This window comes from Trachypithecus francoisi, unplaced genomic scaffold (genome assembly GCF_009764315.1).
Source record: "Trachypithecus francoisi isolate TF-2019V2 unplaced genomic scaffold, Tfra_2.0 Lachesis_group19, whole genome shotgun sequence".
Lineage (NCBI taxonomy): Eukaryota > Metazoa > Chordata > Mammalia > Primates > Cercopithecidae > Trachypithecus > Trachypithecus francoisi.
Window position 1 is genome coordinate 38,234,032 of NW_022681464.1, and position 27,150 is coordinate 38,261,181.

Below are 27,150 nucleotides of genomic sequence, written 5' to 3' on the forward strand. Positions count from 1 at the left end.
GAGAGAGAGACCGATTTGCCTTTCCTCTGATTTTGTTCTATCTAGGACTCCAGTCAGTTGGATGGTGCAAATCTTCCCCACTTAGGCACGTCAGACTGCCACGCCAGTCTCCTCCGGAAACGCCCTCACTGACACACCCCAGAATAATGCTTTATCAGTTCTTTAACTTGACACCTAAAATTAGTCATCACATTTGGCATCCTCCAAAGATTTTGTTTCAAAAAAATCCTTCAAGATGGTTTATAGTAATAACTATCTTTGGAGGCTACTCCTATCTGCCCCCCCACTTGAGGGTGGTTGATTTCGCAAATAAAAATACATGATGTTCGACTGAATTTGAATTTTGGATATGTAATAAGATTTTTTTAGTGTAAGTACGTCCCATATTTTTCATGGGCCATATCTATACTGAAGAATGATCAGTTGTTTACGTGAAATTCCAAGTCAGCTGGCAGTCTCTCCCCATCCCAATGAAGCAGCAGCCCTTTGTCCCACTCCAGAGTCGGACAAAGCCTGCCTTGTCTCACTGACCCCTGTTGATGAGCCCTGCGTCCTTCAGCAGCAAAGTAGGGCCACACCCCTCAGGCCCGGCCTCTGTCTGCTCTCCTCTCACTCCCGCTCCAGGCCTCAGGGACCCAGCTCACCTTAACGTTTATCATCAGAACCAATGCCCCTTTCAGGCTTCCGGGGCAGGCTGACTTTCATGTCTCTTTATCACTGCAAATGACCCACATCAGCCTTTCCAGCTCTCAGCTGGGAAACAGAATCCTTCAGTGATTTTCCCAACAGAGGCTCTTAGCTGAGACTGTCGATCTACAGTTGGCCGGGTTAGGGGTGAGGCTGGTGGGCGCTGACAGATCCCGAGGAAGGGTCCAGAGGTTGAGGGAGGTGGGAAGGAGGAAATGTGTTCTACCACAGCTGTAAAAGGAAAGGAAGGATCTAGAAGATGGCTTTAAAAAGGATCCCGTCTAAGATAGCAAAGACGTCTGACCACGTGCTTCTGGTATTTCCCATCTTTTCTCAGCAAAGAACCAGGAGCCTCCGAGGTGGAGTTTGAGCACATTCGCGGATCTGCCATTTAGGGGCCTTGCGCAGCCAGGAGCCAACTGTGGAACCTTCCTGGCCTTTCCCCATGGAACGGTTGCTAGTGCCTGTCGTGCTGGGGTTGCGTGGGTGTTAAATGAACTAACTCTCAAAGTTGGATTCCTATGCCTTCCTTTCTCCATTTTCCAAAATTAAATTTCTTTTCTTTCACCAAATAAAAATGAAGTTAAGGCTGGATGCAGTGGCTCACTCCTGTAATCCCAGCACTTTGGGAGGCCGAGGCAGATGGATCACTTGACGTCAGTAGTTTGAGACCAGTCTGGCCAACATGGTGAAGCCCTGTCTCTACTAAAAATAAAAAAATTAGCTGGACGTGGCGGGGCGTGCCTCTAATTCCAGCTACTCGGGAGGCTGAGGCACGAGAATCGCTTGAACCCAGGAGGTGGATGTTGCAGTGAGCTGAGATCACACCACTGCACTCCAGCCTGGGCGGCAAAGCGAGACTCTGTCTCATAAAAGTAAAAATGAAGTTAAACAAAATAAAATGATTATGGCCTGGAGAGAATAAAGTGAGGAGGAAAAAAAGAAAATAATCATCCAAAAATATTGACCTTAAAGCAAATTACGCAACTTAATTTGAAAATATGCCAATCGGCCAGGGAATATGAGGAGATTCTGTTGATGGACAGTGGACTGAACACACACATCTACTGCTTCTCCTTCCAGAAACATGACTGAAATTATGGCAAAGGGACAAACAAAAGCTGTAAACACACAGAACAAAGAGTACAGGAGGGAAGACAATAGCAAAGGCCAAAAGCAGGAAGAGTGGTGAGCTGACTCTGCTCCCCATAAGGCAGCTCGGTTTCCCATGGGAAGCACGAGGCAGCCGGGGAAATGGCAAGGCAGTGCCGTTCTGGAAGAGAGATAAAGGAGGGAATGGAACAGGGCGGGTACATCCTTAGGACCCTCCCTTTAAACCTTCAGCTGAGTGAGTCCCACCTTGCTGGGGGGTAGGGGTATGTGCAAGTTGCTTCCTGAATGTTTGCTGTCAGGTGTAAACCCCACAGGCAAGAGATCGAATATTTTTTTTTCTTCTGGGGAAGACGATCAACATGAGAGAAAAATACCTAAAACTCCTGAAACTGAGGGTGTGGAAGGGTCCTCACTGAAGAAGCTCAGCCTCCAAGCAACCCCAAGCTCCCTTCCATATATGCAAAGTATTCAAACAGCTTTTTAGTAGTTACATTTTATGCACCGGCAGGAAGCCAGGGATGATCAGACATCTGAGGGGGAGTTTCGTATATGAAAGGTGTAGCTCTAAACATCAGTTGGGGGGGAATCAATTCAGAGGAAACCTGGGCTATACAGAGAAGTGAAAACTTTAAAAAATTCAGGAACATTCTCACAGAGATGAACAAATATTTTATCCATGCAACAAAAACAACATGTCACCAAAAAACTTTTCAGGAAAAAAACCAACTCTTTTTTGTTTTGTTTTGTTTTGTTTTAGACAGTTTTTGCTTTTGTTGCCCAGCCTACAGTGCAGTGGCACAATCTCAGCTCACTGCAACCTCCGCCTTCTGGTTTCAAGTGATTCTCCTGCCTCAGCCTCCCAAGTAGCTGGGATTACAGGCACCTACCACCATGCCCAGCTAATTTTTTTGTATTTTTAGTAGAGACGGGGTTTCACCATGTTGGTCAGGCTGGTCTCGAACTGCTGATCTTGTGATCCACACGCCTCGGCCTCCCAAAGTGCTGGGATTACAGGTGTGAGCCACCGCTCCTGGCAACCCAACTCTTAAAAAATTGAAGTACCCATATTTAAGATGCCTGTAACCATAAGACATCTCGGCCGGGCGCGGTGGCTCAAGCCTGTAATCCCAGCACTTAGGGAGGCCGAGACGGGCGGATCATGAGGTCAGGAGATCGAGACCATCCTGGCTAACACGGTGAAACCCCGTCTCTACTAAAAAAAAATACAAAAAATTAGCCGGGCGAGATGGCGGGCGCCTGTAGTCCCAGCTACTCGGGAGGCTGAGGCAGGAAAATGGCGTGAACCCGGGAGGCGGAGCTTGCAGTGAGCTGAGATCTGGCCACTGCACTCCAGCCTGGGCGACAGAGCGAGACTCCGTCTCAAAAAAAAAAAAAAAAAAAAAAGACATCTCATTATTTTCTGTACCATTAAAAAAAGAAAGCCATGCATGGTGGCTCACTCCTATAATCCCAGCATTTTAAGAGGCCAAGGCAGGAGGATTGCTTGAGCCTGGGAGTTCAAGACCAGCCTGGCTAATAGAGAAAGACTCCATCTCTACAAAATTAAAAGATAAAAATTAGCCTTGTGTGGTGGCAAACACCTGTAGTGAGCTGTGATCATGCCATTGCATTTCTGACCAGCAAAGCAAGATCTTGCCTCAAAGAAAAGAAAAGAAAAGAAAAGAAACAAAATGTTTCTTAAGCAATGTATGACACTGCTTAACATTTATAAGTTTTGCCTATTGAAAAAGTCTTTTAATGTTACTTAGAGATAAATGTATGAAATATCACCATTGCTTGTTTATATAAAAGAAAAAATAAGCAAAACACTTTACCTAAGGAATTCATAAACATCTTCACATTTAAAGTGTGAGTTCTCTGAAACCAGTTCCCAGCTCAGAATTATTGACATTGTTTTTTCCCCATTTCATATCTTTCTCCATGTCATTGTATACTGTATGGCTCAGCTACACAGCAGTGGCTAGCATTTAGAGTCATAGTAATCAGTGAATATTGATGTACTCAAAATTGGGATGTGTAATGGGAGTATGGGAGGTGGTCAAGTAATATTTGTAGGAGATGGGGACATGGAAGGAGGCAGCGAAGAAGTAAGTCCTTACCTTCTGATGTGGGAAGTCAGCAGATGGTACCTAAAAATGAAAAATCAAGAAATAGCAGTGTAAGTGTGCTATTAGCGATAGGAAGATGAAGACCAACAGTTGTTGCTGAAAGTTTGAGAGTAGTTTCCTTCTGCTATGATTTGAATGTTTTTCCCTCCAAAGCTCATGTTAAAATGTAATTGTGATTGTAACAGTATTAAAAGGTGGGATCGGCCGGGTGCGGTGGCTCAAGCCTGTAATCCCAGCGCTTTGGGAGGCCGAGATGGGCGGATCACGAGGTCAGGAGATCGAGACCATCCTGGCCAACACGGTGAAACCCCGTCTCTACTGAAAAAAATACAAAAAACTAGCCGGGCAAGGTGGTGGGCGCCTGTAGTCCCAGCTACTCGGGAGGCTGAGGCAGGAGAATGGCGTAAACCCAGGAGGCGGAGCTTGCAGTGAGCTGAGATCTGGCCACTGCGCTCCAGCCTGGGCGACAGAGCCAGACTCCGTCTCAAAAAAAAAAAAAAAAAAAAAGGTGGGATCTTTAAGAGGAGTTTGTGAGGTCACGAGGGCTCTAGCCTCCTGAATGGACTCACGCTGCATTATTGTGGGAATGGGTTCACTTCTTTTTGTGCTCTCTCTCACCGTCTTTTGGCCCTTCCAATATGTGGCACCTTCCACTGTGTTATGTGGCAACAAGAAGACCACCACCAGATGCTGACATCTGATATTGGACTTTCAGCCTCCAGAACTGTGTGCCAACAAATTTCTGTTCATTAAAAATTACGAAGTCGAGGCTGGCTGCGGTGGCTCACGCCCGTAATCCCAGCACTTTGGGAGGCTGAGATGGGTGGGTTACTTGAGGTTGGGAGGTTGAGACCAGCCTGGCTAACATGGAGAAACCCCATCACTACTAAAAATACAAAATTAACTGGGTGTGATGGTACATACCTGTAATCCCAGCTACTCAGGAGGCTGAAGCAGGAGAATCACCTGAACTCGGGAGGCCCAGGTTGCGGTGAACTGAGATCACATCATTGCACTCCAGCCTGGGCAACAAGAGCGAAACTCTGTCTCAAAAAAAAATTACGCAGTCTGTGGTATTCTATTATCGCAACACCAAATACACTAAGACATTTCTAGACATTTGATAGCCAGAACTAGAATGAAAAGGCAGTGCAAGGGACTGTTCTTTTTTACAGTAAACCTTATAGAATCATTTCATTCATTAAAGTGATACGCGTAATAAATAAATAATAACAAAATATTTGGAGAGTAGAAACAATAAAAGAGGCATCGTAATGAGGTAATTACCAGAATGGGAGGCTGGGGCCCAAGTCTTTCAACCTCTGTAAGACTCAGTTTCCTCACATATAAAATACAAATTATAGTATGGACCATAATTTTCTGGGCTGATTGCAAGGGATAAATAAACTAAGATATATATAAAGGTCTTGTAAATTTAAAACACCATAGAGATGTAGACAATTGTATTTATTAAGTGTGTAAGGCAAAAGGCAGGGTAAGAAAACTAGTGTCATGCAAAGAAACATCTGGCTCTTTGATACTTGCTTGCAGTCCTCAGAAACTTGAACTGAAAAATCTCTGCCATTCATAGTAGATGGCACGGCTAATGTTTATGGAAAAGAAGATGGTGCCACCCTCCACAGAGCACTGAGGCTGCTCTTATGAAACAAAGCACCAATGGAGTCTGCAGCCAAACTACCGTTTTATGTGTGTTGTGCACATATCCAGTGTGTATCGCATGATGCTTCCCAAGGCTGCTCCTAAGCCATCTTGCCTACATGCCACACAAACGTGGCTGCCTTAGTCTATTTTGGCTGCTATAACAAAATACCTTGTAAACAGCAGAAATCTGTTTTCTACAGTCCTAGAGGCCGAGGAGTCCAAGATCAACGTGCGAACAGATTCTGTGTTGGGTAAGGCCATTCTCAGGCCTTCTTGCTGTGTCCTCACATGATGAAAGAGGGGAACAAAGGACTGCTTCTGTAAGACACTAATCCCATTCACGAGGGCTCCACCTTCATGACCTAATCAGTTCATAAAGGTCTCACCTATTAATACTAATGCATTGGAGAAAGATTTCAACATACGAATTTTGGGGGTGACACAAACATTCAGACTATAACAGGGACCACATCTGTGGTGTAGGTAATAATACTGCACATATTTCAAATTCTTGGTTTTGAAAATATGCTGTGGCTATGTAAGATGTTATCACTGGGGGAAGCAGGGTGGCGGGAACACACTGTACTATTTTTACAACTGCTCGAAAGTCTAAAAGTAATTCAAAACAAAAAGTTAAAAAGTAAGTATTTACATCCAACCAATGCCCCAATTTAAAGAGAATCCAAACTACATCTGGACCCCAAAGGAGGTCTGAACCTTCCAAGAACACTGGACTGTGCGGTGCTACAGCAAGTGAAAGGCTGTATCAACACCTAACAGGCTGATCTCTTCTCACCAAGGAACGGGCTTTTCCCATTTCCGTTTTCCTGAACCATTGGCTCAATACTTCCCCTGAAGCCACAGTTTCATTCATGCCATTAAGAAAAATTATCAGGTATATTCACCAACCTTGGGAAAAGAATATAATCATTTTGTTTTCTTTCAGACACAAAGTAGCAAATCAGAAGCCCTGGGTAACTTGAAAATCCCAACTTTGTTTTATTTAAGGGATGCCAAGACTCTTTGTGCCCCTGGCACTGTGGGTGGGGAAATTTCCTGCATGCCAATTTGCTAATGCAAGATGCATTAGTCCATAGCTTTAGACGTTCCAGATTTCTTGGCACCAAAGGGTTATGAATAATCCTCTCCACTCCCCTTGACTGTTGGAGGACTTTCAAAATATTTTCTAGTCCTTACTTCTACTGCCCTTTGATCTTGTCAGGGAGAATGCAAGAGATCAACTTCTTTATTCCTGGACTAGCAGCAATGCTTCTCCAACTTTAACAAACATAGGAATTACCTGGTAAAAATACAGACTCACAGGCCACACTCCTTGAAATTCTGGGATGGGGCAAGTTGTACCCAATACTGACAATGATTCCGGGTGATCCGATGTGGGGTTGACTATATATCACACTGTGAAAATCACTGGCAGAGAGATATAAAAGATAAAGAACATCCTAAAAAAGTGCTTTGAAGGCTGGGCATGGTGGCTTATGCCTGTAATCCCAGCACTTTGGGAAGCTGAGGCTGGTGGATCATCTGAGGTCAGGAGTTCAAGACCAGCCTGGCCAACATGACGAAACCCCATCTCTACTAAAAATACAAAAATTAGCCAGGTGTGGTGGCCGGCACCTGTAATCCCAGCTACTTGGGAGGCTGAGGCAGGAGAATTGCTTGAACCCAGCAGGCTGCAGTGAACTGAGATCGCACCACTGCACTCCACACTCCAGCCTGGGTGACAGAGAGAGACTCTATCTCAAAAAAAAGAGCTTTGATGTGGTTTGGATGTCTGTCCCTTCCAAATCTCATGTTGAAAGTGGAATCTAGTGGGAGGTATCGGATGATGGAGATGGGTCCCTCATGAATGACTTAGCACCATCCCCTTAGTGATGAGCGAGTTCTTTCTTACTTAGTTTACACGAGATCTGGTTAAGAGTCTGGGACCTCCCCCTTCTCTCTCTTGCTTCCTCTCTCACCAGTTCACAGCCTGTAGGACTGTGAACCAAAATACACCTCTTTTCTTTATAAATTACTCAGTCTCATATATTCCTTTATAGCAACACAAACAGACTAATGCATCTTTAAAAGAAAAGAAAAAAGGCCAGGCGCGGTGGCTCAAGCCTGTAATCCCAGCACTTTGGGAGGCCGAGGCGGGTGGATCACGAGGTCAGGAGATCGAGACCCTCCTGGCTAACACGGTGAAACCCCGTCTCTACTAAAAATACAAAAAACTAGCCGGGCGAGGTGGCGGGCGCCTGTAGTCCCAGCTACTCGGAGGCTGAGGCGGGAGAATGGCGGGAACCCAGGAGGCGGAGCTTGCAGTGAGCCGAGATCGCGCCACTGCACTCCAGCCTGGGCGACACAGCGAAATTCCGTCTCAAAAAAAAAAAAAAGAAAGAAAAAGAAAGAAAGAAAATAAGAAAGAAAAGAAAGAGAAAGAATGAAAGAAAGAAAGAAGGAAAAAGAAGAAGGAAGGAAGGAAAAAGAAAGAAAGAAAATGGCTCACTATGCACAAGATTTAGTTAAAAGATTACATGAAAAGCAAAGGGTTTTGGTGAGGCATGGTGACTCGCACTTGTCCCAGCACTTTCAGAGACCAAGGTGGGAGGATTGTTTGAGCCCAGGAGTTTGGGTCCAGTCTGGGCAACACAATGAGACCCCGTCTCTCCAAAAAAATTAAAAATTAGCTGGGGATGGTGGCGTGCGCCTGTGGTCCCAGCTACTCAGAGTGGGGACTCTCTGCTCTCTGACTTAAGGTTTTCTGTTTTGTCCTACAACACTATGGGAGGCAAAGTGAGTCATAGGATCACACCTTAAGGTCAGTGGGAGTGGAGTAATGAACTGCAATCCTACCATGTGTCTGGAGGGTGGAGAGCAAGAAATATTTGATGAATATCACAAAGGAGTCCTGCAGAGGATATTTCAGGACAATCATTCAACTGGGAGGATTAACTGAACCCAGGGGGTTGAGGCTGGGGTGAGCAGCGATTGTGCCCCTGCACTCCAGCCTGGGTGACAGAACAAGACCCTATTTCAAAAAATAAAAAAAGAAAATCAAATCAAAGGGTTTGACATGAGCATTGAACCATTAGAAATGAAAATGTGATACTGGTTCATCAGCTCACATTTTGGATATAATTTTCCCTTTAGTAATTAATCACTGAAGAACAAGATACTAGAATTGTCCGGTTATTTTCACCTCTGAGATAATGGCATGGATGTTGTTATTTCAGTAAGCCTAACTGGGACAAAACAAAGCTGAATTCCTTAGTGTTTTCCCCACGTGGTCAACACTTGCATCTAGAGTGACTGAGTTCTTCTCAACGTAACAAGTAGAGAGTAGAAGTAGGTTAATGTATAGACTTGCTGAGATTACATGAATTGTGAGTATTTTCGGGAAAGTTCAAGGAGCAAATTGCATTTAAAGCTGGGGCGGTATGGTCTTCAAATAGTTTTTCTTTTTTAACTACTCCAAGCCAGGTCAGATTTCCCTTTCCTGAACAGCATTCCTATTAGCATCTCATTTACCTTCAAACTTGGCCATTTATCAGCTCTTCACCCATAAAACTTTTGTCCTCGGCAGGACTGAGTTCAGGGCAGAGCACAATCATATCACCTCCTGCAGAGCTTTGTATACAGTAACTGAGCAATAAATATGTGTTGTATGAATCCATGAATAAATACATTTAGATGAGCAGACAGTCAAACCACCGCCACCAGATAAATTCCCTTTGAGAGGGGAGGAATACATGCTCCAAAGAACCCTAAATTTAGATTCAGAGAGACCAGTCTTTGCTTCCTCACTCTATAACCAGTAAACCAGTGCTGTCCAAGATAAATATAGCACAGATTACAAATGCAAGTTACCTATGTACTTTTCCATTTTTAGTAGCTCTGTTCTAAAAATTAAACATAAACAAGCAAAATTAATTTTAAGATCATATTTTATTTCACTCACCCAATGTCTCTAACATATTATTTCATCATGTAATTAAGATAAACTATTTTTTTCAACAACCAAGAGCAGGTAAAATAGAAACTATTAATGAGATTTGTACATTCCTCTTTCATGCCAGTTTTGAATCTGGTTTGTGTTTTATTGGACCAGCCACATTTCAAATGCTTGATTGCCGCATGGGGTTGGTGGCCGTGGTATTGAAGGACACAGCTCCAGAGTTATGTTGGCTGTGAATAAACCCCGATTTCCTTTTTTTGGACCCTGGAATAATACCTACCTCATAGGACTTCTGTGAGGATTAAATGAAACCATAAAGTGTGAAGGTGTAGGGTGGCTTCTAATAAGAAGGTTTATTTCTTGCTTTCCGTTCATTGATGGTTTATTTCTTGCCACCCGTTCATTCACTGGGGACTCTGCCCTCTGACTTAAAGTTTCTATTCTGTCCTATTACATTTTAGGGGGCAAAGGAAGTCATAGGGCCACACCCAAAGGTCAATGGGAGTGGAGTAGAGAACTGCAACCCTGCTGTGTGTCTGGAGGGTGAGAACAAGAAATATTTGATGAATATCACAAAGGAGTCATGCAGAGGGTATTTCAGAACCATCATTCTAATAATCATTTTTGGCCAGGCACAGTGGCTCACGCCTGTAATCCCAGCACTTTGGGAGGCTGAGGCGGGCAGATCACGAGGTCAGGAGATTGAGACCATCCTGGCTAACACGGTGAAACCCCGTCTCTACTAAAAATACAAAAAAAAAAAAAAATTAGCCGAGTGTGGTGGCAGACGCCTGTAGTCCCAGCTACTTGGGAGGCCGAGGCAGGAAAATGGCGCGAACCTGGGAGGCAGAGCTTGCAGTGAGCCGAGATCGCACCACTGCACTCCAGCCTGGGCGACAGAGCAAGACTCCATCTCAGAAAAAAAAAAAAGTCATTTTTACTAACTTTCTGAAGGACTCATTTCTCTAGTCCATACTACCACTAGAGACAGCATTTCAAACACAGTTTCTCCCAGCACATGTTTGTGTAAAGGGGTAAAAAGGATGGGGGAACCACATGAAACATCCCAAAATGTTTTTTGGGAGGGGAATTAATTTTTTTTTTAGAAATGAGGGGGGTCTCACTAGGTTGCCCAGGCAGGTCTGTCTTGAATTCCTGGTCTCAAGCGATCATCCTGCCTCAGCTTCCCAAGTCACTGAGTTACAGGCATGAGCCACCACATTGGGCCCGAAGTGTTCGCATACAGTTCATACAAGGTCTTGATCCTTCTTTGTCTTTGCACATGCTGGCCCTGCCTGGAGCACTGCTTATCTGTTCAGAGTCAAGTCAAATGCCACTTGCTTCATCCACTTTTTAGATAGATCTTTCCCATGTGCTCTATGAAGCTGTTCCAGGAGCCGGGGATTCCACAATGAAGAAACAACTTTCTGCCCTCCTGGAGTTTGCTTGCCTCAGTTTCCTCTACAGAACTTCATCTTTCCCTTTTAAATGGCACTTCTATGACAGACTATTGGAGGACAGTCACTTATCTGGCTGTCTCTCTCTTTCACTTCTGTGGAGAAGGCTGAGGATCTTACTCATATTTAGAGCCAGCTTCTTCATATTCTCTAGGTTTGGAGACAAGGTTGTCTAAAAGATTACCCTCCGAAACAAAAATGCAGACGTCAACTAGTATGTCCGTCATAGAAGCAACTCACCCTGGGATAGGGCTGCTGATGGGTGAATCTAGGGATAGTGGCCAAGATAGATTATAAAATCAGCATAAGAGGTACTAGTGCATTTTATGCTTGATAAAAATGGGACTGGAGAGTAAGAACTGATTATCGAAGCACAAGCAAGAGAGCCATGGCATCTGACAGTTCCACCAGCGCTAGAGATACAGAACTTATGGTGGAACAGTTTTCTCATCTGTAAAATGGGGATAACAGCTACCTCATGGGTCGTAGAGACTAAACCAGAGAATCTTTGTAAAGTCAAGGAGATAAAACAATATGCTGAGAGATTTCCCCTTGTGACTGACACAACCCAAAAAATAGACCTCCATAGGGAAACACCTGCCGCTTACAACCATGCCTTTTCCACTGCATAACAATGCGAATGTACTTTTTTTTTTTTTTTTTTTGAGACGGAGTCTCGCTCTGTCTCCCGGGCTGGAGTGCAGTGGCCGGATCTCAGCTCACTGCAAGCTCCGCCTCCCAGGTTCACGCCATTCTCCTGCCTCAGCCTCCCGAGTAGCTGGGACTACAGGCGCCCGCCACTTCGCCCGGCTAGATTTTTGTATTTTTTAGTAGAGACGGGGTTTCATCGCGTTAGCCAGGATGGTCTCGATCTCCTAACCTTGTGATCCACCCGTCTCGGCCTCCCAAAGTGCTGGGATTACAGGCTTGAGCCACCGTGCCCGGCCGCGAATGTACTTATTGCAACTGAACGATCACACTTAAAAATAGCTAAAACGATATTCTACCGCACTGGAGCAATAACAGCAACAAAACAAAAACATATATTTTTCAAGTTTAAGTGAACCTTAAAAGAGCCGGACTCTAGATCTACAAACATCTCTAGCAGAGATAAATTATCTAAAGAACTTAAAATGTTTTTGTACTGAAAAGATGTCAATATTATATATATCCAGCAATTGTGTCCATTAATATTCTCTTGATAATACTTTATCTTTTCCTAATTTTTTCTTTTTTTTTTTTTTTTTTTTTTTTGAGACGGAGTCTCGCTCTGCCGCCCAGGCTCGAGTGCAGTGGCCGGATCTCAGCTCACTGCAAGCTCCGCCTCCCGGGTTCACGCCATTCTCCTGCCTCAGCCTCCCGAGTAGCTGGGACTACAGGCGCCCGCCACGTCGCCCGGCTAGTTTTTTGTATTTTTAGTAGAGACGGGGTTTCACCATGTTAGCCAGGATGGTCTCGATCTCCTGACCTCGTGATCCGCCCGTCTCGGCCTCCCAAAGTGCTGGGATTACAGGCTTGAGCCACCGCGCCCGGCCTTTTCCTAATTTTTTCTTGCATTAAGAAATCAATAACCCTCCCCCCACCCCACACACACACACAAAAGAAAAGTGGGTAAAGGGCAAATTTCTGAAATATTATTATTAAATGTTTAAATATTTATAAGTATTAAAATATGTGCAAGAGTTTGCACAACTCTTCTTGTGATTCAGCAAAGAAGAATTTCTCGGCCAGGCGTGGTGGCTCACGCCTGTAATCCCAGCACTTTGGGAGGCCGAGGTGGGCAGTTCACTTGAGGTCAGTAGTTCAAGACCAGCCTGGCCAAAATGGTGAAACTCCGTCTCCACAAAAATTAGCGGTGCATGGTTGCATGAGCCTGTAATCCCAGCTGCTCTGGAAGTTGAGGCAGGAGAATCTCTTGAATCTGGTAGACAGAGATTGCAATGAGCAGAGATGGCGCCACTACACTCCAGCCTGGGCAACAGAGAGAGAGTCCGTCTCAAAAAAAAAAAAAAAGAAGAAGGATTTCTTATGCATTGCCTATAGCTAAACATTAGACAGACAATACCATAGTGCGACAGAAATAATTGTCTCATATGTCATAGTGAGTGAATCATTCAATTAAATAAGCAATTACATGATCATTTCCAGTAGAGGCTGCTGCCATTCATTTCAAAATCATATCATATAGCTTTAGAAGAAAACTTTAAGATGATGTACTAAAATTATTCATTCAGAAACCAGAAATTGTTTTTTTTTTTTTTTTTTTTTTTGAGACGGAGTCTCGCTCTGTCGCCCAGGCTGGAGTGCAGTGGCCGGATCTCAGCTCACTACAAGCTCCGCCTCCCGGGTTCACGCCATTCTCCTGCCTCAGCCTCCGAGTAGCTGGGACTACAGGCGCCCGCCACCGCGCCCGGCTAGTTTTTTGTATTTTTAGTAGAGATGGGGTTTCACCGTGTTAGCCAGGAGGGTCTCGATCTCCTGACCTCGTGATCCGCCCACCTCGGCCTCCCAAAGTGCTGGGATTACAGGCTTGAGCCACCGCGCCCGGCCCAGAAATTGTTTTTTTTTTTTTTTTTTTTTTTTTTTTTTTTTTGAGGCGGAGTCTCGCTCTGTCGCCCAGGCTGGAGTGCAGTGGCTGGATCTCAGCTCACTGCAAGCTCCGCCTCCCGGGTTTACGCCATTCTCCTGCCTCAGCCTCCGAGTAGCTGGGACTACAGGCGCCCGCCACCTCGCCCGGCTAGTTTTTGTATTTTTAGTAGAGACGGGGTTTCACCGTGTTCGCCAGGATGGTCTCGATCTCCTGACCTCGTGATCCGCCCGTCTCGGCCTCCCAAAGTGCTGGGATTACAGGCTTGAGCCACCGCGCCCGGCCCAGAAATTGTTAAACACTTCCTCTCTGTCTCATCACTTTGTTGTTGTGTGGGTGTGTGTGGTTTTTTTGTTGTTGTTGTTTCTTTTTTTTTTTTGGAGAAAGTGTCTCGCTCTGTTGCTCGGGCTGGAATGCAGTGGCATCATCATGACTCACTGTAAACTCGAACTCCTGGGCTCAAGTGATCCTCCCACCTCAGCTTCCTGAGTAGCTGCCACTATGGGCATGCGCCACCACACCCGACTAATTTTTACATTTTTTTTGTAGAGACAAGGTCTCATATGTTGCACAGACTGGTCTTGTACTCCCAGCCTCAAGTGATCTCCTTCCTCAGCCCTGAAAAGTATTGGGATTATAAGCACGAGCCATCGCACCCCGCCTCATCACTTTGAATAATACATTTTAAATCTGTGAACCATTATTTTATAAAAGTTATACAGACTAATCTAGGGAAAACTAAATACTATTCCTACTTTAAGGAAAACCATTGTCTAATGATAAACTTTAAAAAAAAAATTATAATTAGCCAGGCATGATGACATAGCCCTGTAGTCCCAGCTACTCAGGAGGCTGAGGCACTAGAGTTGCTTGAACCCAGGAGGTGGAGGTTGCAGTGAGTCAGGATCATGCTACTGTACTCCAGCCTGGGTGATGAGTGAGACTGTCTAAAAAAAGAAAAAAAGAAAGAAAATTCTCAGAAATTATTTCCATAATTAGCAAGTACATAGAATTGATGTATGATGAAAGAGACAGAGTCTAAGATAAATTATCACAATTCTGCAAACTATCCAAAAGTAACATTTTACAACATAAAAACATTATATATTAAAGCACATTAAATAGCATACCACTAAAAGGAACCAGGGCTGTCTGGAAAAAAGGCTCATTTCAGTTTGGGGGTAGGGAAAGTACGACAAGGTAGGCCTGGATCATTTTTGTTTGAGAAGATAAGAAAGCGTTCAAAAACACACAAAGACAAGTAGAAAAGATACAGGAGCCGAGTGCAGTAGCTCACGCCTGTATTCCCAGCACTTCAGGTGGTCCCGGTGGGAGGATCCCTTGAGGCCAAAAGTTCAAAACAAGTCTGGGCAACATAGTGAGACCCTATCTGTATACAATTTTTTAAAAATTGGCTGGGCATGGTGGTCCACACCTGTTGTCCTAGCTACTTGGGAGCTTGGGGTGGGAGGACCCCTTGATCCCAGGAGTTGGAGGCTGCAGTGAGTGAGCCAGTGCACTCTAGCCTGGGTGACACAGCAAGACTTTGTCTCCATTTAATAACAATTAAAAAAAAGACACAGGAGTCTACTAGAAGAGGCTTCTGCTGGCCAAATTTGGAAAACTTTGAGCATCCAAAAAAAAACAAAAAAGACATCTGGCGCATAATACCTTAACCAAATGATCAAATATGACATCCCTGACGTTAGGGCAAACTGACATGACTCACCTGCTGGTATGAGAAGAACACACTATCACCTGGGCCGGTCAAAGTGAATAATCTGAATTTAATTCCGAGACAGTCTACAAAACAATTGGCCTGGACAGTCACAGGTTGTATCTCAAAAGAAAAAAAAAAAAGGCAGCAGAACCGCTTGAAATTGAAGGAGATGAAAGTTACATGACGTTAAATGCAACACTTCATCCTAGACTGAATCCCTGATTTTTTAAAAAAGAAGAATTTATGAACAGCATTATTGAGAAAACTGGTGAAACTTGATTATTGGTGGTTATTTTAAATATTTCAATAGTAAGTAAATTTTTGATAATAGTATATCAATGTCAAATTGCTTGAATATGATCAAGGTAAAGCGGTTATATAGGAAAAGATCCTTTTTTCTTAGGACTGAGGAATTAAATAGGAATATAGCTTAGTGATAGAAGTTCTTTGTGCTATTCTTTTTTTTTTTGAGACGGAGTCTCGTTCTGTAGCCCAGGCTGGAGTGCAGTGGCCGGATCTCAGCTCACGGCAAGCTCCGCCTCCCGGGTTTACGCCATTCTCCTGCCTCAGCCTCCCCAGTAGCTGGGACTACAGGCGCCCGCCACCTCGCCCGGCTAGTTTTTTGTATTTTTTAGTAGAGACGGGGTTTCACCGGGTTAGCCAGGATGGTCTCGATCTCCTGACCTCGTGATCCGCCCGTCTCGGCCTCCCAAAGTGCTGGGATTACAGGCTTGAGCCACCGCGCCCGGCCATAACCAAACATTTTTAAAAACTCAAAGATGGACTCAATAGCAGAATGGAAGTGACAAAGTGAAGATGTAGTGAGCTTGAAGATAGAACAAAAGATATGACTAACCTAAGGACAGAGAAAGAAAAAAAAACAGAGCTTCAGGTTTCAGGTATTATTGGGACTATAACAAAAGATCAATCATTAATATCATTTACCATGTTTTGGCACCTTTTGAAATGTTCTTATGGTATTTCTCCTTTTCGTTTTATCGTTGTTGCTAATATGGTGAATTGCATTGATTGATTTTTTTAAAAACAGTAGGCCAAGCTTGCATTATCTTAGTGAGGATATATTACCCTTTTTGTTTATTAGTTGGATTTTATTTGTTAATATTTTGCTAATATTTACAGCTATATTCATGGAGATATTGAAGGAAATGACATACAATAGAAAAATATGAAAATAACAATAATCTGGATTTACATGCATGTGTTACAATAACAAAGACCAAGGAACACTTGGCTGTGAAGAAATGCAGACATGCATTATGTTTCTTATCTTGAATGGGGGTAGAGAGTTGGGCATAGCATCATGTCACTTTTGGCTTTGTCATTTAGAGAAATGCTGATTTATGTGAAAAGCTTAAAGGTAGTCACCAGCAGAATTTAAAAATCAGTTATGAGACAAAATAACATAAGAAAGATCACCTATCAGTCATAACAATGAGTATAAATAAATTAAACTCCTTATGAAAAGACAAAGATTCTCAGACTGACTCGAAAAAAACAGCATCCAACTCCAAGTATATGGTATTTTACAGGGTTATCATTAAAAACAAGTATCAGAGGCCAGACGCAGTGGCCCAAGCCTATAATCTCAGCACTTTGGGAGGTCAAGGCAGACAAGGTAAAACTCCGTCTCTACAAAAAATACAAAAACTAGCCGGGTATAGTGGTGAATGCCTGTAATCCCAGCTACTCGGGAGACTGAGGCAGGAGGATCATTTGAGTCCAGGAGGTGGAGGTTGCAGTGAGCAGTGACTGCACCATTGCATTCCAGCCTGGGCAACAGAGCAAGACCCTGTCTCAAAAAAAAAAAAAAAATCAGAAAACATTAAAAGTGATTTCTTTCCTAGTTTTCTAACAACTTAAAAGTGCAGATGCTGAATTTTTTTATACTTTCTTAAATATGCTGCTTAAAAAAAAAACTGTATTGGACTATTAATATAACACATTATAGCAATTCATTTTCTTTCTTTCTTTTTTATTTTTGAGACAGAGTTCTGCTCTGTCACCCAGGCTGGAGTGCAGTGGCACAATCTCGGCTCACTGCAACCTCCCCCTCCCAGGTTCAAGCGATTCTTATGCCTCAGCCTCCCAAGTAGCTGGGATCACAGGCACCACAGCTGGCTAATTTTTGTATTTTTAGTAAAGACAGGGTTTTGTCATGTTGGCCAGGCTGGTCTCAAACTCCTGACCTCAAGCGATCCTCCCACCTCGGCCTCCCAACGTGCTAGGATTACAGGCATGAGTACCACACCCTGCCAGTAACACATTTTTTACTACTGAATTATCATGTAGTTTCTGATATAAATAAGAAAAGAAAAGATGGCCAAAGATTTATCAAACATGCCTAAACAAAAAGTAAATACATAAAGCAATGATAACAATACTAACATATGAGAAGAAATCAAGGCAAAAGCCTCAAATGAGATATAAGTGGCTATTTTATGTCACTGTATTTTTTGCTTATTTCTTTATCTTTTAGAGAGAGAAACTATGCTCTAGGAAGCAGAGATTATATAGAACCTTACAAAATTTAAAGTTTAATTTTACTTTTGCCATACCCATGAACCCAGCTGTTCCTGAAAGGAAACCACTGTCCTGTAAGTTGACAAAGGTTACACTTCATGTACTTGGAAAAAGAGAATACTATTGTGTCCAAATATAAATGTGGAAGAAGAAATGAATAGCATGCTACAGGATTTATTTATTTTTAGAGAGGGGGGTCTTACTATGTTGCCCAGAGTGAAGTCTGGTGACTATTCACAGGCCTGATCTCCTGGGTTCAAGCAATCCTCCCACCTCAGCCTCCCAAGTAGCTGGAACTATAGTACAGGATATTTTAATATATCATTCTCAGTCTCTGACAAATTTCGCAAGCAACAAATAAACTAGACTATGGATGTTATAGTAATATCAACAAACTTACTTTAATAGCTGCATGTTATGTTATACAATGGAGAATATACTTTTTTCCTGATATAAATGAAATGTATTAGTCAACGAAGAAAATAGTGATAACATTTAACAGCGGAAAACATATAGCACACATTCTCAGACTACAATGTGCTGAAACAAAAAACTAGTAATGAAATTTTAAATTCTAAATAATCACAATACTTGGAATTTTAACTATAAATGTGTTTAAACATTAATATGCATTACATAAAGGAAGAATTTCTAGATTCCAGAATCAATTTCCTTCAACTTTTTTCTCGTAGACTTATGTACACAAAAAATTATGAATTGTGAGCTTCAGTTTTACCATGACACAAGAAAAACATTGATTTTTATCCCATGAAAAAAGGCATATAGATTTTGTTTGTTAACCATATGGAAGTTACAGACCACATGAAGTTATATATAAAAGTACAGTGGACATGCTACTCATGGAAGAAAGTGGCATTTTCCTTGAATGGATTTGTTTTTTGCTAATATTTGTCATCAAAGCCACTGAAATGAGTAAGAGAAAAAAGAAAAAAAATGAAATAGCAAACACTTCAACAATTATCTGGCATGTATACCAGGTAATTTATTAGTGATGAAGAAAGAGAAATAAGGCCAGGCATGGTGGCTTATACTTATAATCTCAGCACTTTGGGAGGCCAAGGCAAGAGGATCACTTGAGACCAGGAGTTTGAAGCCAGCCTGGGCCAACATAGCAAGATCCCATCTTCAAAAACAAACAAACAAACAAATTAACCTTTAAAACAGAAAAATTAAAAGGAGAAATAGAAGGGATGAGAGACTCAATAAACAGAAAAACTTGTCAAGATGTGGCTAAATTAAATCATATTTTCCCAACATGATAATATTATTTTGACATCATATTCTACAGTAAGAAGTGGCAGGGTTTTTGTTGTTGAGTCAACATCTCTTGCTACCATGAGATCACATCAATTGTGGCTTCCACATCCATTTTCAATGGTGCCAGCAAGGGTGTTTGATCAGCGGTGAATCAAATGAGGATTTGCTCTTTCCCCATGACAAAGCCTGTTGCTCTACGTGAACTTTCATTAGTTTACAGCTGTGTGACTTTCAATCTTTTTCTTTTCTTTTAATTAAATTATTTTTTATTTTTGTAAGGATGGGGTCTTGCTATGTTACCCAGGCTGATCTGGAACTTGTGGACTCAAGCAATGCTCCCACCTTGACCTCCCAAAGTGCTGAGATTACAGAAGTGAGCCACCGTGCCCGGCTGTGTCTCTCAATCTTAAACTGCACCAGAGAAACACTGCCCTGAGGACTTCACATTAATATGATTGTTGTTTTAGTGGTTGACTCACTTCTCAGAATTTACCTCTATCTGAGTTGATGCCAGAGTCTCCTGGGTTGTGACTTCACAAATGAGACACCTGAAAAAATGGTGCTCTCTCCAGGAGTCACAGACTAACGAAGTGGAATGGAGGGGTCCATTTGGGTTTTCTCCTTTGTGGTTCTTTATATATTTAGGCTTTCTACAATGTTTCCCATGAGTAGTCTACATTTATTCTGTTTTATAGGACAGATTTTGTTTTTGTTGTGTTTCAAGAACTTATTTAATAAGTCTTCTAATTCATTATTTTGTTTTGTTGCTAATCATTCTTAAAAAAAAAAAAAAAGAACATTGCTGTCATCCTTTAAGCATTTTTTATTTGCTTATTGGATTTTTTAAAAACCCTAGACCCCACTTTTAGTGTAATAACCATATATACAACACTTTCTGCAGAATCAGAGGAGATCTGTAAGGAGGAAACTGTCATTCTATGACACTAAAGCCCTCCCTACCACTCAAAGGAAACTGTCTCCAGCACCACAGTTCTATAGATTCTACTGTGTCTGCTTTTTTCCTGAACCTCCTTAAATCTGTCACTGCATTAAAAGATTTCATATTGTTCTCATCTGAATTTTTTTTTTCCGTTTCCTTTTACAGGAGTAAAGTTCTTATTAGGAGTTGCATAGTTTTTAAATTCCTACATGTCAGGAGAAACCTTTTTGCCTTTTCCCACTTTGATGCTAATAAGACTAAAAATAGAAATCTATCTTCAAAAGCTCCATGGAAGGGAAGAGAGAAAGAAAGGGGAAGGAGAAAGAAGGGGGAAAAAAGGGGATAGAGTTAAACTGGCCCAAAAATTCCATGACATTCTTGAATAACTTATGATTGCCCCAGGGCCTTTGTTTTGGTTGTGTATGCTATGTAATAATCGTAAAACTTAGTGGCATAAAGCAATGCCCATTTATTTTACTATCTCCAATGATTCTGTGCGTTCACTGGGCTCAGTTGGGCCAGTTTTCTGTCCCCAGTGATGTGGGATGCTTCTGAACTCATCAGGGTTTTCCACTGGGTGGCGCTATTCTGATGGCTCCCTCCAGTGCTGGCAGAGATGCTGGCTGTTGGCTGGAGGACCCTCACTGGGCCCTTCTATGTGGCTTCTGCTTTCCACAGCATGACAACTGGGACTGAGAGTTTCCAGAGGAAGGAAGTGGAAGCTGTCCGTCCTCTTCAAGGCCAGGGCTAGAACTGGGGTGCTGCCCCTCCCTCTCCAGTACTTTGAATTTGTTGGGTGTTGAGCTTCTCCAGAGGCTTCTTCAGGAAAATTCTCTCTTCCATCTGATATTTTGGGCTATGGTATTTTCCCTCTTTTTGGTCCTGAAAATGTGTCTACATCTTGCATATTTACTTGTAGCTTTGTAGTCTGCTCTCTTTCTTTGCTTTCCAGCACTCTGCCATTTTATTGTCTTTGGCATCTTTTTTATTTTTATTTTTATTTTTATTTTTTTTTTTTTTTTTTTTTTGAGACGAGTCTCGCTCTGTCGCCCAGGCTGAGTGCAGTGGCCGGATCTCAGCTCACTGCAAGCTCCGCCTCCCGGTTTACGCCATTCTCTCGCCTCAGCCTCCCGAGTAGGTGGGACTACAGGCGCCCGCCATCTCGCCCGGCTAATTTTTGTATTTTTTTAGTAGAGACGGGGTTTCACCGTGTTAGCCAGGATGGTCTCGATCTCCTGACCTCGTGATCCGCCCGTCTCGGCCTCCCAAAGTGCTGGGATTACAGGCTTGAGCCACCGCGCCCGGCCTGGCATCTTTTTTAAAATTTATCTTTCTTTGAGACAGGGTCTCACTCTGTTGTCCAGGCTTGAGTGCAGTGGCCCAATTACGGCTCACGGCAGCCTCAACCTCCCAGGCCCAAGTGAAGTGATCCTCCCACCTCAGCCTCCTGAATAGCTGGGATCATAGGCATGTACTGCCACACTTGGCTAATGTTTTGATTTTTCATAAAAACGGGATCTCCCTATGTTGCCCAAGCTGGTTTTGAACTCCTGGTTCTAGTAATCTTCCTGTCTTAACCTCCCAAGGTGCTGGGATTACAGGTATGAGCCACCTTGCCTAGCCTCCGTTTGTAAATTCTTTTTTTTTTTTTTTTTTTTTTTTTTGAGGCGGAGTCTCGCTCTGTCTCCCGGACTGGAGTGCAGTGGCCGGATCTCAGCTCACTGCAAGCTCCGCCTCCCGGGTTTACGCCATTCTCCTGCCTCAGCCTCCCGAGTAGCTGGGACTACAGGCGCCCGCCACCTCGCCCAGCTAGTTTTTTTTTTTATTTTTAGTAGAGTCGGGGTTTCACCGTGTTAGCCAGGATGGTCTCGATCTCCTGACCTCGTGATCCACCCGTCTCGGCCTCCCAAAGTGCTGGGATTACAGGCTTGAGCCACCGCGCCCGGCCCGTTTGTAAATTCTTAATTTGGTTCTTCTTTGACAGCAGTTGTTGTTTCACGTACATTCTTTCAGGAAGATTTTATTAATGCTAAAATTATAAAGTTCTTGCGCATATATATATACACACATCGATTTTTTTTTTTTTTTTTTTTTTGAAACGCAGAGTCTCGCTCTGTCACCCAGGCTGGAGTGCAGTGGCATAGTCTCAGTTCACTGCAGCCTCTGCCTCCTGGGTTCAAGTGATTCTTCTGCCTCAGCCTCCCAAGTGGCTGGGACTACAAGCGCTTGCCCATGCCCAGCTAATTTTTGTATTTTTAGTAGAGATGGGGTTTCACCATATTGGCCAGGCTGGTCTTGAACTCCTGACCTCGTGATCTGCCTGCCGCAGCCTCCCAAGGTGCTGGGATTACAGGCATGAGCCACCGCGCCTGGCCAGTTCTTGCATATTTAAGAATGTATTTCCCATGCCTTTACAATTGAAAGATATCCTGGTAAGTAAGAATTCTTGTGTTCTATTTTTTCTTCTCAAAATTTCCCATTATCTTGTTCTTCTAGTGTTGTTGTGGATGGAAGTCTAAAGCCTGCCTGATATATATTCTTTCCCTTTAAAGGTGACAAGTTTCTTCTGCCTGGATGCTTGCAAGACTTTTTCTTATCCTTGAAATTACTTCATCAGGATATGTCTTAACCTTGTTAGAACTCATCAGTTTTTTCTCCATACATTGTTTCAACCTGAAGATTTAGATCTTTTCTTTCAGGAGAATCACCTATGAAATCTTTGAATAATTTTCTGTTCCATTTTTGTTGGTTTTTCCCTGGGAATACGTATTATGTGTGTGCTGAATTTTCCTTGTTTCTTTCCACATCTGTGACTCACATGTTAGCTGAAGTCACTTGGCCCTTTGAGATCTAGATAACTGGTTAAGTCCCAGCCAGCTCCAAGACCTATAAAAACCATAGACCTCACAATTTCCACTAAATCCTGTCCCTGTTTCTCTTCATATTCCCACAGCTATAAAACTCACACCTGTTTTTTAAAACTGGTTTTCACAAGAAATCAACTAACACCAGCTTCCTTCAGCTTTGAGGGTTTGTGACCTTCTGTTGCTTGTTTCCTCTCTCATAGATGGTGGCCCCAGTCCCAAATTCTGCCCCCATGTGTAACTTCTCTCTTTCCTTAAAACCTTCTTACCAACTTATCAAGCCTGGAGTTGGGAGTAGGGTGGGGTTGGGAAACTTAGAACTCATTTCTACCCTTGCAATCTGCTCAACCGAAGGCTTTAGTTACAGGTGCATTCAAGTGTTCAAGTGATGTCATCAAGTTTCTATTTCCCACTCTTCCTCTCAGGTTATGTTTGTCTCTGCTTCTTTTTGCATTTGGCCTCACTCTCTCCTGACACAAATATGTTCATTACATGTGGCAGGAGAGATGGCTGCTGGTAGTCCCAATCCTGGGTAGAAACTTACAATTCGTGGTATAAAAGTGAGACTCTCCCTCCCTTTCCCAGTATTTCCTATATTAAATTTCTTGAAAGAAATATGACTGGACTTGATTGGGTCAATGCCCAATTGCACTGTGTAAACACGGCTGGGGTGGTGTGGTTGGACGGGGGTGGATTGTATACCCACCCCATAGCCAGGCCCATGGGAATCATATGGGATCTGTGAAGACAATTCTCCAGTGTAAAGAGGAGGGTTTTGTTGAGAAGACAAAAGCAACAGATGTCTACCACACCTCACACTCTTTGGTATGGAAATGTGCCCTAGCTGTATTCCCTTTCCTTTCCCTGGATCATCCTGCCTCCAGTTAAGAGTATTTTCAGGTCCTTTCAGAATCTTTTCACTTAAATATACATAGATATGTCTATCCTGTTAAAGATTTGGGGAACTTGCATGGGCTTGCATTTTCGTCTCTCTTGTGATTCTTCTTTTTCTTTTTCTGTCTTCCCCATAGATTTCAGGGAGAGGAGTTAACAGTGGGAAGTTACTTTTATGAAAGGTCTTTTGTTTGTTTTTGTTTTGCTTGCCTGTGAAATATGGTGGAATAAATAAGAATAGGGGAAAAGACTGAAGGGAAAATGACCTCATAAATGCCAATCTTTCAGAGAGAAATTAGAGTTGCTGCAGTGGTTTCACATACAGGGGGCTCAGTGAGTAACAACAGGGCAATTCCATGGGTAAAAATGCCCAATCAGCTACATATCTGAGTCAAAGAAAAATCTTGCTTTGAAGCTATTCATTGAAAGCAATACACACGTATTGAGCACTTAAAGATTTGCTAGGCGCTGAGCTAAGTACTGAGTATAAACACGGGTGATTAAAACAGACTACGTCTTAAGAGCTCAAAACCTTGCTTTTGTGTTGTATAAATTTTTTACTTCCTCTATGCACGCCATTCTTTATTATAAGTGATGATTTCAGAAGATTTTTTAGTATTTTTCTTTTTTAAAAAAATACTTTCGGCCGGGCGCGGTGGCTCAAGCCTGTAATCCCAGCACTTTGGGAGGCCGAGACGGGCGGATCACGAGGTCAGGAGATCGAGACCATCCTGGCTAACCCGGTGAAACCCCGTCTCTACTAAAAAATACAAAAAAAAAAAAATTAGCCGGGCGAGGTGGCGGGCGCCTGTAGTCCCAGCTACTCAGGAGGCTGAGGCAGGAGAATGGCGTGAACCCGGGAGGCGGAGCTTGCAGTGAGCGGAGATCCGGCCACTGCACTCCAGCCTGAGCGACAGAGCAGACTCCGTCTCAAAAAATAATAATAATAATAATACTTTCATGTATAATATAGCCACCATTTAGTGAGGTCCTGTTGTGTTATATATACTTTATGTACACTATCTCTAATCTTCTGCAGATGAGAACAGAGGTTTTGTTTTTTGTTTTTTGTCTGTTTGGGTTTTTTTGACGGAGTTTCGCTCTTGTTGCCCAGGCTGGAGTGCAATGCCTCACTCTCGGCTCACCGCAACCTCCACCTCCGGTTCAAGCGATTCTCCTGCCTCAGTCTCCTGAGTAGCTGGGATTACAGGCATGCACCACCACGTCCAGCTAATTTTGTATTTTTAGTAAAGATGGGGTTTCTTCATGTTGGTCAGGCTGGCCTCTAACTCCAGACCTCAGGTGATCCACCTGCCTCAGCCTCCCAAAATGCTGGGATTACAGGTGTGAGCGACTGCACCCAGCTGAGAACAGAGGTTTAAGGAGTTAGTCAACTCCTCAAGATCAAGCGGCAGAATTTAAAGGAAATGAAAGCAGTTTCGCAGAGAGATATCTGCACTCCCATGTTTATTGCAGCATATGTTTCAATAGCCAAGGTACAGAAACGACCTGTACAAATGTGGATGAATAAATGGATGAAGACAATGTGGTATATATGTGCAATGGAGTGTTACTGGAATTTAAGAAGGAAAGAAATCCCGTCATTTGTGACAACCTGGAGGATATTATGCTAAGTAGAGTAGGCCAGACACAGAAATGTCCCATGATCTCCCTTATATGAGGAATCTAACAGAGTCAAACTCATAGGAGCCCGGGAGTAGAAGAGTGGTTGCCAGGGGCTGGGGGGTGGGAAAAATGGGAGATATTGGTCAAGAGGTATGAAGTTTCGTTAGAAAATGGGTAAGTTCTGGAGATCTAATGTACAGCCTGCTGACTATGGTTGACAATACCATATTATGCACTTGAAATTTGCAAAGAGAGTGGATCTTAAATGTTCTCATCACACCACACAAATGGTAGCTATGTGAGGTAAGATCGTATTGTTAATCAGCTTGATACGGCAATCATTTCATGATGTATTTCATGATGTATATCAAAACATCGCATTATACTTTAAACACATAAAACTTTTCTTTGTCAATTACAGCTCAACAAAGCTGAGGGACAAAACCAGCTGGCAGAGCCAGGTTGGGAGTTGTAATCTCCAGTCTTTCTCCAACTGTGGTTTCTCCTCAAAGCTTTTCTTTGCATGTTTTCATCTCTGGCTCCCTAGGGTAGCTGCCTCTTACTCTAATGGTTCCTCTTTGTGACCCAGTTTACCTTTTCCCACTGGCCCACACCACAGTATCTGGCCTGTCTTGGGTCAGGTGTCCATCCTTGGTCCAATCAGTTGTGAGTGGTATGAGAGGGCTTATTAGAGGCAGAAGTCTCCTTAGAAGAGGATGTGAATGCTCATTCTCTCTCCTGCTGCCAGGTGAAGAAGGACATGTTTGTTTCCCCTTCCACCATGATTGTTTCTGCTCCAGCCCAGCTCCTGGACTGGCCCCAGGTTCTGGCCCTAAGGGTTTCAATCCAAGCATCATTCACTGTTGCACATGTTTGGCAGCAGGACCCAGCTCACTGTCTTAGGCAAGCCCAAGGCTCCCCGTTTTGTACTCTGTTCCCACCCTCCTCTGAGGAGCTCCAAGCTAACAAGGCCACCCTAGTGTGTCTCATGAGTGACTTCTACCTGGGCACCATGACAGTGGCCTGGAAGGCAGACAGCATCATCATCACCCAGGACATGGAGACCACTAAGCCTTCCAAACAGAGCAACAAGTATGCGGCCAGCAGCTACCTGAGCCTGATGCCTGAACAGTGGAGATCCCGCAGCTACAGCTGCTGGGCCATGCATAAGGGGAGCACCATGGAGAAGACAATGGCCCACACAGAATGTTCCTAGGTCCCCGGCCCTCACCCCACCCATGGGGGCCTGGAGCTGCAGGATCCCAGAGGAGGGGTCTCTACTCCCATCCCAAGTCATCCAGCCCTTCTCCCTGCACCCAATAAACCCTCAATAAGTATCCTCACGGTCAAACAGAAAAACAAAAAATAAAAAAAAAAGGAAGATGTGAATATTAGTGAAAACCACTGGCCTTCAACACAGACATGCCTGAATGCACGATTTCATTAATCTGTTAATATGACTTTATTGGATTTTGCGTGATAGCCGGCAGAGGACTTGCCAAGAGTCATCTCATGCAGATGACAAAGCCAGCCAACATCTGAATGAGATCAGTATCGAAAAGTGACAGGCCAGGCTTGGCAGCACGCACCTGTAGTCCCAGCTACTCAGGAAGCTAGATGGGTGGATTGCTTGAGCCCAGGAGTTGGATTCCAGCTTGGGCAACATAGTGAAACCTGACTCTATTTTTTTTTAT

At 43.3% G+C, this 27,150-nt stretch overlaps 1 pseudogene; it reads left to right on the forward strand.

Annotated features, from left to right (window-relative positions):
* The first annotated feature begins 1,941 nt into the window (after positions 1-1,941).
* LOC117064258 lies at positions 1,942-26,833 on the forward strand (annotated as a pseudogene).
* The last annotated feature ends 317 nt before the right edge of the window (positions 26,834-27,150 follow it).